This window comes from Acanthochromis polyacanthus, chromosome 19, assembly GCF_021347895.1.
Source record: "Acanthochromis polyacanthus isolate Apoly-LR-REF ecotype Palm Island chromosome 19, KAUST_Apoly_ChrSc, whole genome shotgun sequence".
NCBI classification, from domain to species: Eukaryota; Metazoa; Chordata; class Actinopteri; family Pomacentridae; genus Acanthochromis; species Acanthochromis polyacanthus.
In genome coordinates this window covers 9,957,817-9,968,835 of record NC_067131.1, presented here as the reverse complement: position 1 = coordinate 9,968,835, position 11,019 = coordinate 9,957,817, and positions in this window count along the sequence as shown.

Sequence of the window (11,019 nt, the reverse complement as noted above, 5' to 3'; positions counted from 1 at the left end):
ATTAAGTTTGTACCAATTAGCAGCAATAGCTTATAGCACAAACATCCATTTGTGCCTCCCACTTTGAAAAATCTTCCTAAAGTGAGTGTGTCCCTCAATATGCCCTTGTGTCACCCAACTTTATCTTCACAAAGTCTCTTTTTCTTGCATAATTAGAGAAGAAATCCATTTCTTCTCCTATCTTCTCTCAGGCTCTGTCTTTGTCCCTTTTTACATCGCTCTCGAGTGCACCTTGAGAGCGAGTGCGCTTTTGTCAAGAAATCACACCAAGGTTGTCTGAAAGACTTATGAGATGGAGTCATAGGCGGAGGTTGGTTCGGGGACCAGAACACAGAGAGAGGCACGCTGACACTTCGACAGTTACACCTGTTTCAACAATTATCCTGCTCTCTGATAAGAGCTGAACTCCTTGGATGTGTGCTTCGTCGAGTTAACCGAAAGTTTTCATTGGTGACAAAGTCTTGTGTATTCTAACTTCCAAGCCCCAGTTTCGTAGCATTTGAAGGTTGGATTACTTGGAAGGGAAAAAAGAAAACTAGCGGATGCCGAACATTATAAATAGATCTATAACTCTTTTTGTATTTTAATTTAAAGAGCAACATCGGAACATGACATTTTGATCTGTGGAACAGACTTGAAAGGGACATGGAGCTTAATTGGTAACCTCACTACAATATTGACTCCATGTCAAATGAGTGATAATTTACTGACTTCTGGTAAACACCTGTGTTGACAGTGAATATCTGGGTGTGAAGGTGTTTTTTAGGGCATATATTTCAAATTATTACACCGAGAAGTAGACTTAATTTGGGACTACTGTTTCAAATGCTTTACGATGAACATACATGCTGTTATACTATATATACCATATGCTTTCTTTTCTTTTCTTTTCTTTTTTATCTGAGCATGATTAGAGGATAGTTTGAGGGGGTTAGCGTCTCCGGATGTGAAATTTGGCAAAAACTGCTCACATTGTAATTCTAATCATCACAGCATGTTGTAGTCTCCACAGAAGGTCAGCGTTTGATATCAGGGGTAATTTTGAAGGCCTTTAAAACAGTCCTCCTTAACATTCATAAGCATACATGACCCCAGCAGCTAGAGCACTATCACATTGTGATTACCCGCTTAACACTACCACATTGTGAAAATTGCCCCCCGCCCCCTCCCCAAGTGAACTCTGCCTCTGACCCACATTCCCTCACTCTTGAGGGACCGCTTGTGCTCTGTCTCGGAAGGGAGAGTTGGATGATGGGGCACCAGGGTCAGATGCTATTGAGCGATGCTTCAAATAAATGTATGAATAAATTACTTGATAAATGAATGGCTGGACTGAAATCACTGGAGAAAAAAAAGCCAAAGATTTGAACTTGACCGAGGAGTTGTAGAGAGAAAAAGGAGGGAAAAAAGAAAGCTGAAACTGTGCTCTCGTTTCACTTCGGAAACTTGCTATTTAAATTTCTTATCAGAAAAGCACAGTTTTTTTTTTGATTGATTAATGAAAAGCTCAACTGAAAGCACAAGACAAAAGTGTGAGATTGAAGTTGGATGTGTAGTTGTGTAGGAAAAGGGGGGGGGGGGTTCCTAAAATTGTTCTTTAGTTTTAGTTTGATCGAGTGAACATTAATTCGATAGCGGAGGAGCAATACTGCGGCGTGGCTACAGCAATATGTCGTGACCTGTAACTCATAAAATGCATAAAGTAAGGTTCAAGTCAATACCAACAAGTCGAAATCAGGCATCAGATGTAATTATAGATGAGGGCAACAGCATGTCTATTTTATTTAAAATTCCACTGCATATAAATTAAATGTGAATTGATGGAAGCTACAGTCGATAGCTGTAGTCAGTGCTGTTTTTCTTTTTAAATTTCTATTTTGTAAGCCAGTGAAGCAACAAAAGTCTTATCAGGATGGATTTAGTCAAATATATTAGAGCCAGAAAGTACACAATGCAGAACTTCAAAGCTAAACGCTGGCCAGCACAGCTTGCAGCGTGCGTTGATCATGGGATGTATGTTGTTGATCCATTCTTGTGACGGGCAGGTGCACATTGTGGTGCATCGCAGATCAAAACAGCTCAGCTCTTGTGAAAAATGTTCACAGCACCCAGAGCAGCCATAAAAGAAGTTTACAGTACACAGAGTGACAGTGCATCCACTTGAAGGCCAAAAATTCAACCTTAGTTTGTACAAATGTTTTTGTGTAAATTGAGTGCAGCTCGCTGACCTAAGCTGTATATCACAGTGTAGTATTTGACTACTGTAATGTACATGAAAAGGCTAAGAATCATGTTCTTGAATGGAGCAAACAATCGTGGCAAACTGCCAGGTCCTCTGCTGCCTCAACAATTACCGTATGGGCATTAATTTCAAAAGTCCGGCTTCGTATTTTTGCACTATTTACAGCCTTTCAGTCAGTCTTTAGATAACTTTTCCACATTTGTTTGGGCGTTGGGTGCAAAGTGTAAAACCTACATCTTCTTCTTCAATTTGCCTGCTCCTCGTCTTCTGTGGTAAATGCAGATCTAAAAATAAATCAGAATCATGCACAACCATAGGGTTTAATTATTAAAACAAATGGAGTTATTATTTTGTCTGCCAAATCAATTTAAATTAAATATTCTGTAGGCTAAATGAGGCTATTATGTCTGGGTTTTCTGAGACATTTTATGCATTCACATCAGCACATTCACAACTTGGATGCTCAAATAGCAAAGAGAATACAAGCAAACCGCCACAGATCGTAGTGGAGCCAGTAGATGTCACAAAAGAAGAAATCTGATTCTAGATTTTAGTTGTTTTTTCTGCTAAATAAAAAAAAAATTCACAATCTAACATTAACATGAAGGCACCCTTTGGATTTGTTTATGAAATGTAGTGAATTTTTTAACACAATTTTGGTGGAATTGAAGAAAAAGAGGCATCATGAGATGCTGGGAATCTGCCAACAGATGCTCTCTTTCACACTGAATCGTGATCTGAGGTTCAGGAGGTCAATCTGGGATTAGATGCAGACACAGAAGCCTGACTACACAGATGAACTCTGGTAAGTTCTCCAAGATGTTTGGAATAACTTACCTGCCAAGACAAAAGCGCAGGTGTACCTAGAAAGTGTAGCACGTGTGCCATTTTAGAGGTTCAGTCTGTGTCAGTGTCCTGTGAATCCTCTCAAGACCCCAAACTAGATCTTCCTATTGTACATGTAGGCAATGTGGAAAGGCTTGCGGATAATATTGATTACAGAGTCACAGTTGTGTGATGTTAAAAATGTGATCTCTCTGCATAGACCTCAATCGTCACATTGAACTGAGAAGTCCCACTAAAGCAGTAAACGTTCCATCCTGTTTCAGCCTAACAATAGCCACATTGTCATCTGTGTGTTCATGCAGTAAAGATGTAAGGGCGTGCTGTGACTGTGCCTCAGTCTTTAGCTGATGAAAACCCTCCCCTCCGCACCTCAAGGCCCCGCTGTCCCAATCCCCCTCAGACTGGCACTGATCGATCGCTGGTTGTTATTGACATGACACCTGCCGAGCCGGGCTTTAAGCTATCGAAAACCGATGTGGCAGATCAAAAATAGGACGCCGGCTTTCATGTTTGTAAACAGTATCGATTTGCATAATAACCTTAAAAATTAGTTCCCCGGATTAGGCAAGGACAAACCTGTTTCAGCGTTTGTTATGATGCCTCCAGCATATGCCTAATTAGAGAAAAAAAGGCAGAGGCTGTGATCGGCTTGAAAAACAGGCTGTGATCGGCTTGACAAGTCGGTGCATTGCTGTCAACACCTTTTGGTTTGCCACTGTTAATGAAAGCCATTTTCCATTAAATAATAAAATAAAAACACACCTCTAGACTCCTTGGCAGACAAAAGCGCTGATGCGTCACTTTTACACGGATGCAAATTATTGCTGCGTGTCACAATCATTTATTCATGAGAGGGGCCTTCTATCTCTTGGCGGGTTTTTACCTGCGCCATGGAAGTGCTCTTTCCTCCATTGTGCCACGGTGCTGAGAGAGATGTCAGCCTGGAGAAGTGACGAGGAGACAGATGAACTAAAGAAACAACACAAGCACCACTCGCTTCGCCAGACAGGTCCAGTTTAAAAGCACTGAATTATGTATCTTAGCGGCTGACACAATCGCAGAATTACTTGTCAGCGTCGAATATCTCCATTTTCTGTCTCAGACAAACAGTGACCTAGTTGGCTATCAAGGAGCACTGATGAGCTGCTGAGGCTTGCGCATGTTTGACTAATGCCAATTATAATGGCACTCATTGAAAGGTTGTTAACTGCTAGTTGCATCAATCGCCTGCTTATGCCCTTAATAAAGCGATTACTCGTGTTACAGTACCTGAAATTAAACCTTCAATTCCATAATTCTTGTGTATTTTAATACTTTGGCACTCCAGCGCTGCAACACACTGGCATCACAACAAAAGATGCTGCAAGGCAAAGATAAAGGAGGCTTCTATTTCAACTCCCAGTTGTGGACATTTTTCGTATAATCCATTGCAACACCATTCCTGCAGCGAGAATTCCCCTGTGTAAAATGCAAAAGATTAAAAAAAAGAAACACAAGTTTATGGAAAAATAAAGGGCTAGTGGTGTCTGACAAGCCTTTAAATCTAGGACAGTCATCCCAAAGAGGAATGCACATACTCATTGCAGGGACATAAAAGCAGAGTTTTAGCTGTGCTACAAGGGAGATGGAGATGGGAGGCCATTAGCTGGATGCCATTCTTGTGTTCTGTGAAGACTTCTCCGGCACCCCACACGTTTGAAAAATGTTGCACCGGTTTTTATGCTAAAAGCATTTTTATAAAAGCCAAACATCTGGACAACACAAATTCATACTGTCAGAAAAGACTTGGTTTGGAGCAGCCAGAAAGAAGGATTTGATTCATTCGTACAGGTGCAGTTTCCAGCATATTAATATTTTCTTACAGCTTTACGATTTACTTCAAAACAGAGGTCAACGCTTATGCATGTCTTAGCAAGATAAATCCATGAGGAAACTGTGAAGGAAGGATTGAGGATGGAAACAGGCAGGTGTTAGCAGAAGAACAAGAGAGGAAAAAAGTATAAACAGCCAAAAACAGCCAGAGCGAGAGCCACAGCCGCATTCGGAAAACCTCATGGGCCGATGTGGCAGCCTACAACAGCCAGAATGGTTCTCCCAGACCCACCTTACGAAAACAATACCATATGTGCGAGCTTATTTACGAAGTGTTGACACTAGGGCCTGAAAGAATTAGTATTCTGTTAGGTAAATGTTTTCCTCTGGGCTCTGTTTCTGCAACAGCTTACAGATGTTTTGGCCATGCACAGAACGCAAGGCTTTTCCCACCACGGCATGAATGAAAAAGCATGTTGAAGGTTTTGCCCCAGCCAAGCTCGAAGAGTGATCTACAACTTATACTCGGGTGCACTTTGCTAAGTACTACCTCCTGCACCGGCCAAGGTTTCATCTGACACAGACGCTTTTTAGTGCTGCTTCCATGGGCTCCAGTGCACATTGTTGTGCACAGATTTGTCAAGCTGGCGACTCTCCAGCGACAGATGTACTGGCAGCAGCACAGTAAAAACAGGACTCAGACTACACTGCACAGGAGTGTAAATTATAAGTATGTTCATAGACTCATAATCCTGGCTAATTTGTGTTGGTGGTGAAGAAGTGTTGATTGTGTAAAAGCTTTTTTTTTGTAGCTTCTCTTTTCAACTCTCCTGTTCTGTCTTTCTTTCACACACACACCACTGAGTCGTAAAAGCAAACTGAGCCAATCTTGTTTACAAGGAGTAGCGTCGGACTGCAGACTGCTGCTGCTGTTCAGCCCCAGCCTTGACTCCCATTTACTAGTGTAACAAACCGTCAGGGAGGGGAGGAAGGCAGGGGAAAACATTGTTATCAGCAGGCCAGATAAACCCCCTCCAGAGGTAGTGCTGATAGAGAGGCGGCCCCGCCGCTGGGCAAATAGAAAGATCCTATCTGGTCCTTGCGCTGAGCCGGCCAATCAGCCCAGCAGAAGCACTGAGGCTTTCTCGAACAGGGGTGATGTGTGGAGAGAAGACCAGAGCATCACCAGGTCTGCTCCTCTTTTTAGATGGACTTTTAGAGAAGCTGGATCTCAGGCGTCTACTAGAGATGGCTGAGTGGACAGAGACCTCGTCTGGATCTGTGGGGCTCTGGGTTGGGTGATGCTGGCGTAGAGGTCAGAGTGGGGTTGAAAGAGAGTTGCTTTTACAGATGGAAAGGATGAAGTTTAGGTTTTAAAATCCTGCTGTGGTCACCAGAGCTGTTTTCGAGCCGCAAATGGTCATTTTTAAGCTTTTCCTTGCGTGCTGATCGACTGTTTGTGGACATCGATCCAATGATCAATAATAATTGTGGGTCAGCAAGATTTAGTATCGATTCTTAGTCCTTCCTGTGTTGACATAGTGGAACTACTCATATGTAATTATAGTTATGTCAAATCATTAGAACGTATCAGAGCAGAATCTTCACCACCAACATCTGAACGGCCACAAGTAATGTGACCAATAGTATTTCAAATCAGTATCAACATGAACCCACCAGCCTCAGTTTGGAGCCTGCAGAATATTCTCACTCCTGCAGACTTCTGTTATAATGCTTTCAAGGCAGACTTTGTACTGCTTGTATTATTGATAGAATATGGAAAAAACACTTTTGAAGCTTGAAATTTACTGCCCTTAAATTTATGATGTTATCCCATCGTCCTAGCTGTGTTTGTCATTTTCTAACTTCTCGCTGCTCGGTGGAATTTGCACTTTATTTTTCAGATCTGAGTAATGGCTTTTGCGGACGTTATGATGTCTTTTAATTGACCTTAGATTTCTTTTTTTCTCTTTTGGCTACCAGCATTATAGGAAGGAGGGAAGGTGTGATAAGTCGCTTTTACTCCAAATTAAACAGGCCAAGTGGAAATAAGTGGAATAGATGTTAAAAGTTTTCCTTTTTGCTTATTAGATACTTTCATTTTTATCGATCATGTGTTTCTTTTCTTTTCAGTTATTTTCTTTTGCTCAAATTTCTTATGGATTGCTATAAAAATCCAGGAAATGTGTCCTCACTCCTGATTCAAGAGTGGCTTTCTTGTGGGCTCCTTTTTCTCTTTCCCCCTCTTTTCCTGTAGATACACTCAAGACCAGAGGTAGAAATTAACTCGTTATTTCATCTCCTGTTATTCTGCTTGAGAAGATATTTTGAGAGTAACACAACCTCTTCTTCTGAGGGCCTTTACTTCCCTGTGATTCATTTTAAAAGCACTTTTCTATCATTTCATTCAGCTCGCACTGAAGTCAGCGTCGCGACAACATTAAAAAGGGGCACTTACTGAAGGTGCAGCGATTGTACTTGAGTAAAATATTTCTGCACTCTTTCCACCTCTGCTCGGCGGTTTGATATATGGTAGTAGCGAGAGGCCAAGATCCTCTATGACAAGCAGGAGGCGCATTTCTAGAAGCAGAAAGGAGGGCTGCAGGGTGAAGAGGCTACAGCTGTCATTGCTCATCTTAATGGCATGCTGGAGCACACACACATACACAAAACCTACACACACACACACACCTACAAATATGGGGTAAATGAGGAAGCTTTGGATGTATGGGCTGGCCTCGCACACACTTACATGCGCATGAAGCTGCACACTCGCTCTCACACACAGAAAATACGCAGGAAATGAGGAGAAGAGGCTTTGGATATACGTATAAAAAACACAAGTACCCGTGTGTGTGAATGCATACTCCCGCAGACATTCAAATGGAATCACATAAACACACATTTGTACACAGATGTACACGCTCCTCACACAACATGAATATGTATTCCCTTCGCATTAGGAAAGCGAACACACCGCCATTGCACACGGATGGCGCATACTGTATAGCACACAGACACACCTTCACACAGCGAGCATTGCCTGTGACAGATGTTGGCAGGAATATTGCCAGGAAGAAAGCCCTTTCATTTCTTTTTATTTTCTCTGTATTTTGGCATGCCTATCTCTGTACACAGTGTGGCCATGTCACTGAAGCTGTTTCTTTTTCTCTTCCAGTTTCTCTGTGCACCCCCCCACACACACCCCCCCTCCTATGTTATCATCATGAAATTGAAGTCATTTGTGCCAAGAGAGATTAGAAGAGAGTCGGGCAAAGCGAGGGGGACATTAGCAAAGATATTTTTGTCAGTAATGAGCTAACTCTTTGTTATGCGCTGGGCTAAGGAGGTCTAATGATGACGTTTGTACCAAGAGGAAGAAACTGAGTCTCCAGAGTCCACACACAGCCTGAAATCATGGGCTTTGGTGCAACTCTTAACTCTATTCAATTATGCAGATGAGCCCATTGGGCTGGTGTTGGTCGTCACTTTAATGATGACGTGGGTAAACAGACATAGCTTCTTTCGCTGCCTTTAAGAGTCCCACCCCCCCAGCACCCCCACCGCAAACCCCTTATTGCTTATTTTGCACCCGCAAGAAAGTTAATTGTCTTAGTCATTAAAGAGGTATCAGCTGTCATGGCACTGACAAAGACATAAAGAGGAAGGGAAGACAGAGAGATGTGAAGAAAAGAGAGTTAAGAGAGGTTTATTTTTGCCTTCCAGGCTGATGGCTAAGAATCTCCTAAGATGCAATCATGATATTTTGATGCAGGATGAGGACTGATCAACCTCTCCAGGCAAAGGCTCTTAGGAGATTTTTCTCTGTTCTCCCCAGCGGCCACCGGGTGGCAGAAGAGCACAAGGAACACCGCTCTCTTTGAAACCGCTCAGCTTTGCTCACCAGAGACAGTAAGGAGAGGCCCTTTTTTTTTCCTGTGTGCAAACCAAATGCAAAAAAAAAAAAAAAACCTAGCCCAACAGCCCTGGGAATTATTGTTAAAGTTACAGTGAAGAATGCAGATATAGTTCATGATCACATGGCTGCAGTTGTACACATGCAAGTGCATTAATAGACAAGGCCTTTATTCATCTTAAAAGGTTTTTTGTTGTTTTTTTTTTGCAAAAAGATGAGTTGTTGAATTGCAATAATGAACTAAAATGCAGGCAGCATCAAGTAAAATTGTTGAGGATCAGGTAAAAGAATTTACAGCATTCGATTACATAGCTTTAACATAGCCATACAATTCAATGGGTTAAGGTGAAAAGCATGAAAACATGATGCTGTAGGCACAAAAACTGAACTAGGTGAGGATAAAAGTGAGAACAATTTATGTCGTTGGTAAAAGTCAAAAGGGTTTTAGAAGCACACGTGTTCATCTATCAATCACATTATTATTTTTATATAATTTAATAGTTGTTCTTTAATAATGTATGAACAACAGCCATTACATAGGCCTGTGTGTTGTACACAGTTTGCAATTGCTTTCAAGTTCAGTTTCTTAAACTGGAGCCTAAAATATAACTTATTAATATCAGGATGATATAAATATTTAGCTTGCAAATGTATTTAAAATAAGCTGGCAGAAATAGTTTTACATGTAACATAAAAGCACAATTTGATGTTACATACATCAGTATTTTGTTTAAGATTTTTTCCCCCCCTCTGACTAAATGTAGTCTGTTCCCTTTCAGATAGTGCAGATGTAACTTTACTCATTTATCTAAACATTTTATATGCACACGTGTGTGTCCAAGAATGAATGCAATGTAAGGGGATTGATGAATGTGTAGATATTGCATAATAACCGTCTCCGACTGATGCATCGTCTTTATAGATCTTAATTTACAGTCTAGCCTTTAGGTAGGCACCGATCAGCCGGCGTATCAAAGTGGGAACATTATTCAGAAAACAGTTTTTTCTGTAGTGTTTCTTTGTCTTTCTACTGATAACACACTAGATGCCCTGAGCATTTGTGACTGAAGACAAATTAACTTGGGAATGATTGTCACATCAAAGTCTCCCTCCATGCTATTCATTTAAGACTCTGGGCATTGAGACCAAAGTTTTGTCCTCAAAGTGGGGAGAAAAAAAAATACAAATCTGGCTTTGGCATTGGCTCCATATTTTTGCTTGTTCCAATTGTCTGCCCACTTGTATTTTTCCACTCTGCCCAGAGGAACCATTGCCACTGAATACCAACGGTCACCACAATTCACCTCTTTTAGACGCTCATTCTCAAGTAGTCAAGGATCAAGGCTGCGTGCTTTTTCCCTCCTACAAAGCCATTATTGTATGAAGGCATTGTCACTGCACACGTTTGCAAGTGCAGAGGATTCTGGGTAGAATCGGCTCCTTGAAAACAGTCCTAATGTTGCACTTTGGTGTTTTGTCAGATCACATGTAAAAGGGAAGGGCCCGTTCCTCACACGGAAACAATGCATCTCCTGAAAACTTCCCCTTTTTTGGTCTCTTCTATGTTTTCTGAGGACATACATTAAATCTCACACTTAGCAGCCAACTGTGACACCGTACCTGCACCCAGATTTGCATCACACTAGTAGCCGCACAACAAAACAAGGTCCCCCTCCACCCCGCCCGCACAACTCTCTCTTCATAAAACAACCCTCCAGGGAACAAATACTAAGTGAAAACATGTAGGTAAGCTAGGCAAACTGTGCAGGAAGAGTTGTGGCCGTCGCGAGTGTTTATTGGACGCCATCTTCTTTGTGATGTGACAGGGGGGTCCATGCCTCATCTCTACACCGTGCATCTCACAACACTCAGCGGGAGGCTCGCGCTCCCCTTCTCCCCGGTGCCACTGCCAGCCGTCTCTGCCGAGGTGGTGTGCTAATCATTTAAACAGCCCAATCAAAGGCAATGCGATGTTTCACACAAGGGAGAAAAAAGGAAGGGAGGAAAGTGATTATTAGTGTTTGGGAGAGGCAGCCAGAGTGATTGAGCTGAAGGGGGACTTTGATTTTAGGGCCTCTTGTTGTTTTTCTAGAATGGCATTGGGTTTAGCCGCCAGGCGTCAGGAATCTGGTGAGCTGTCAGCGTATGACGGTTAACTTTTTTTTTTCTTCCTAACACACCGAAAGCTTCACACAAAGAGATT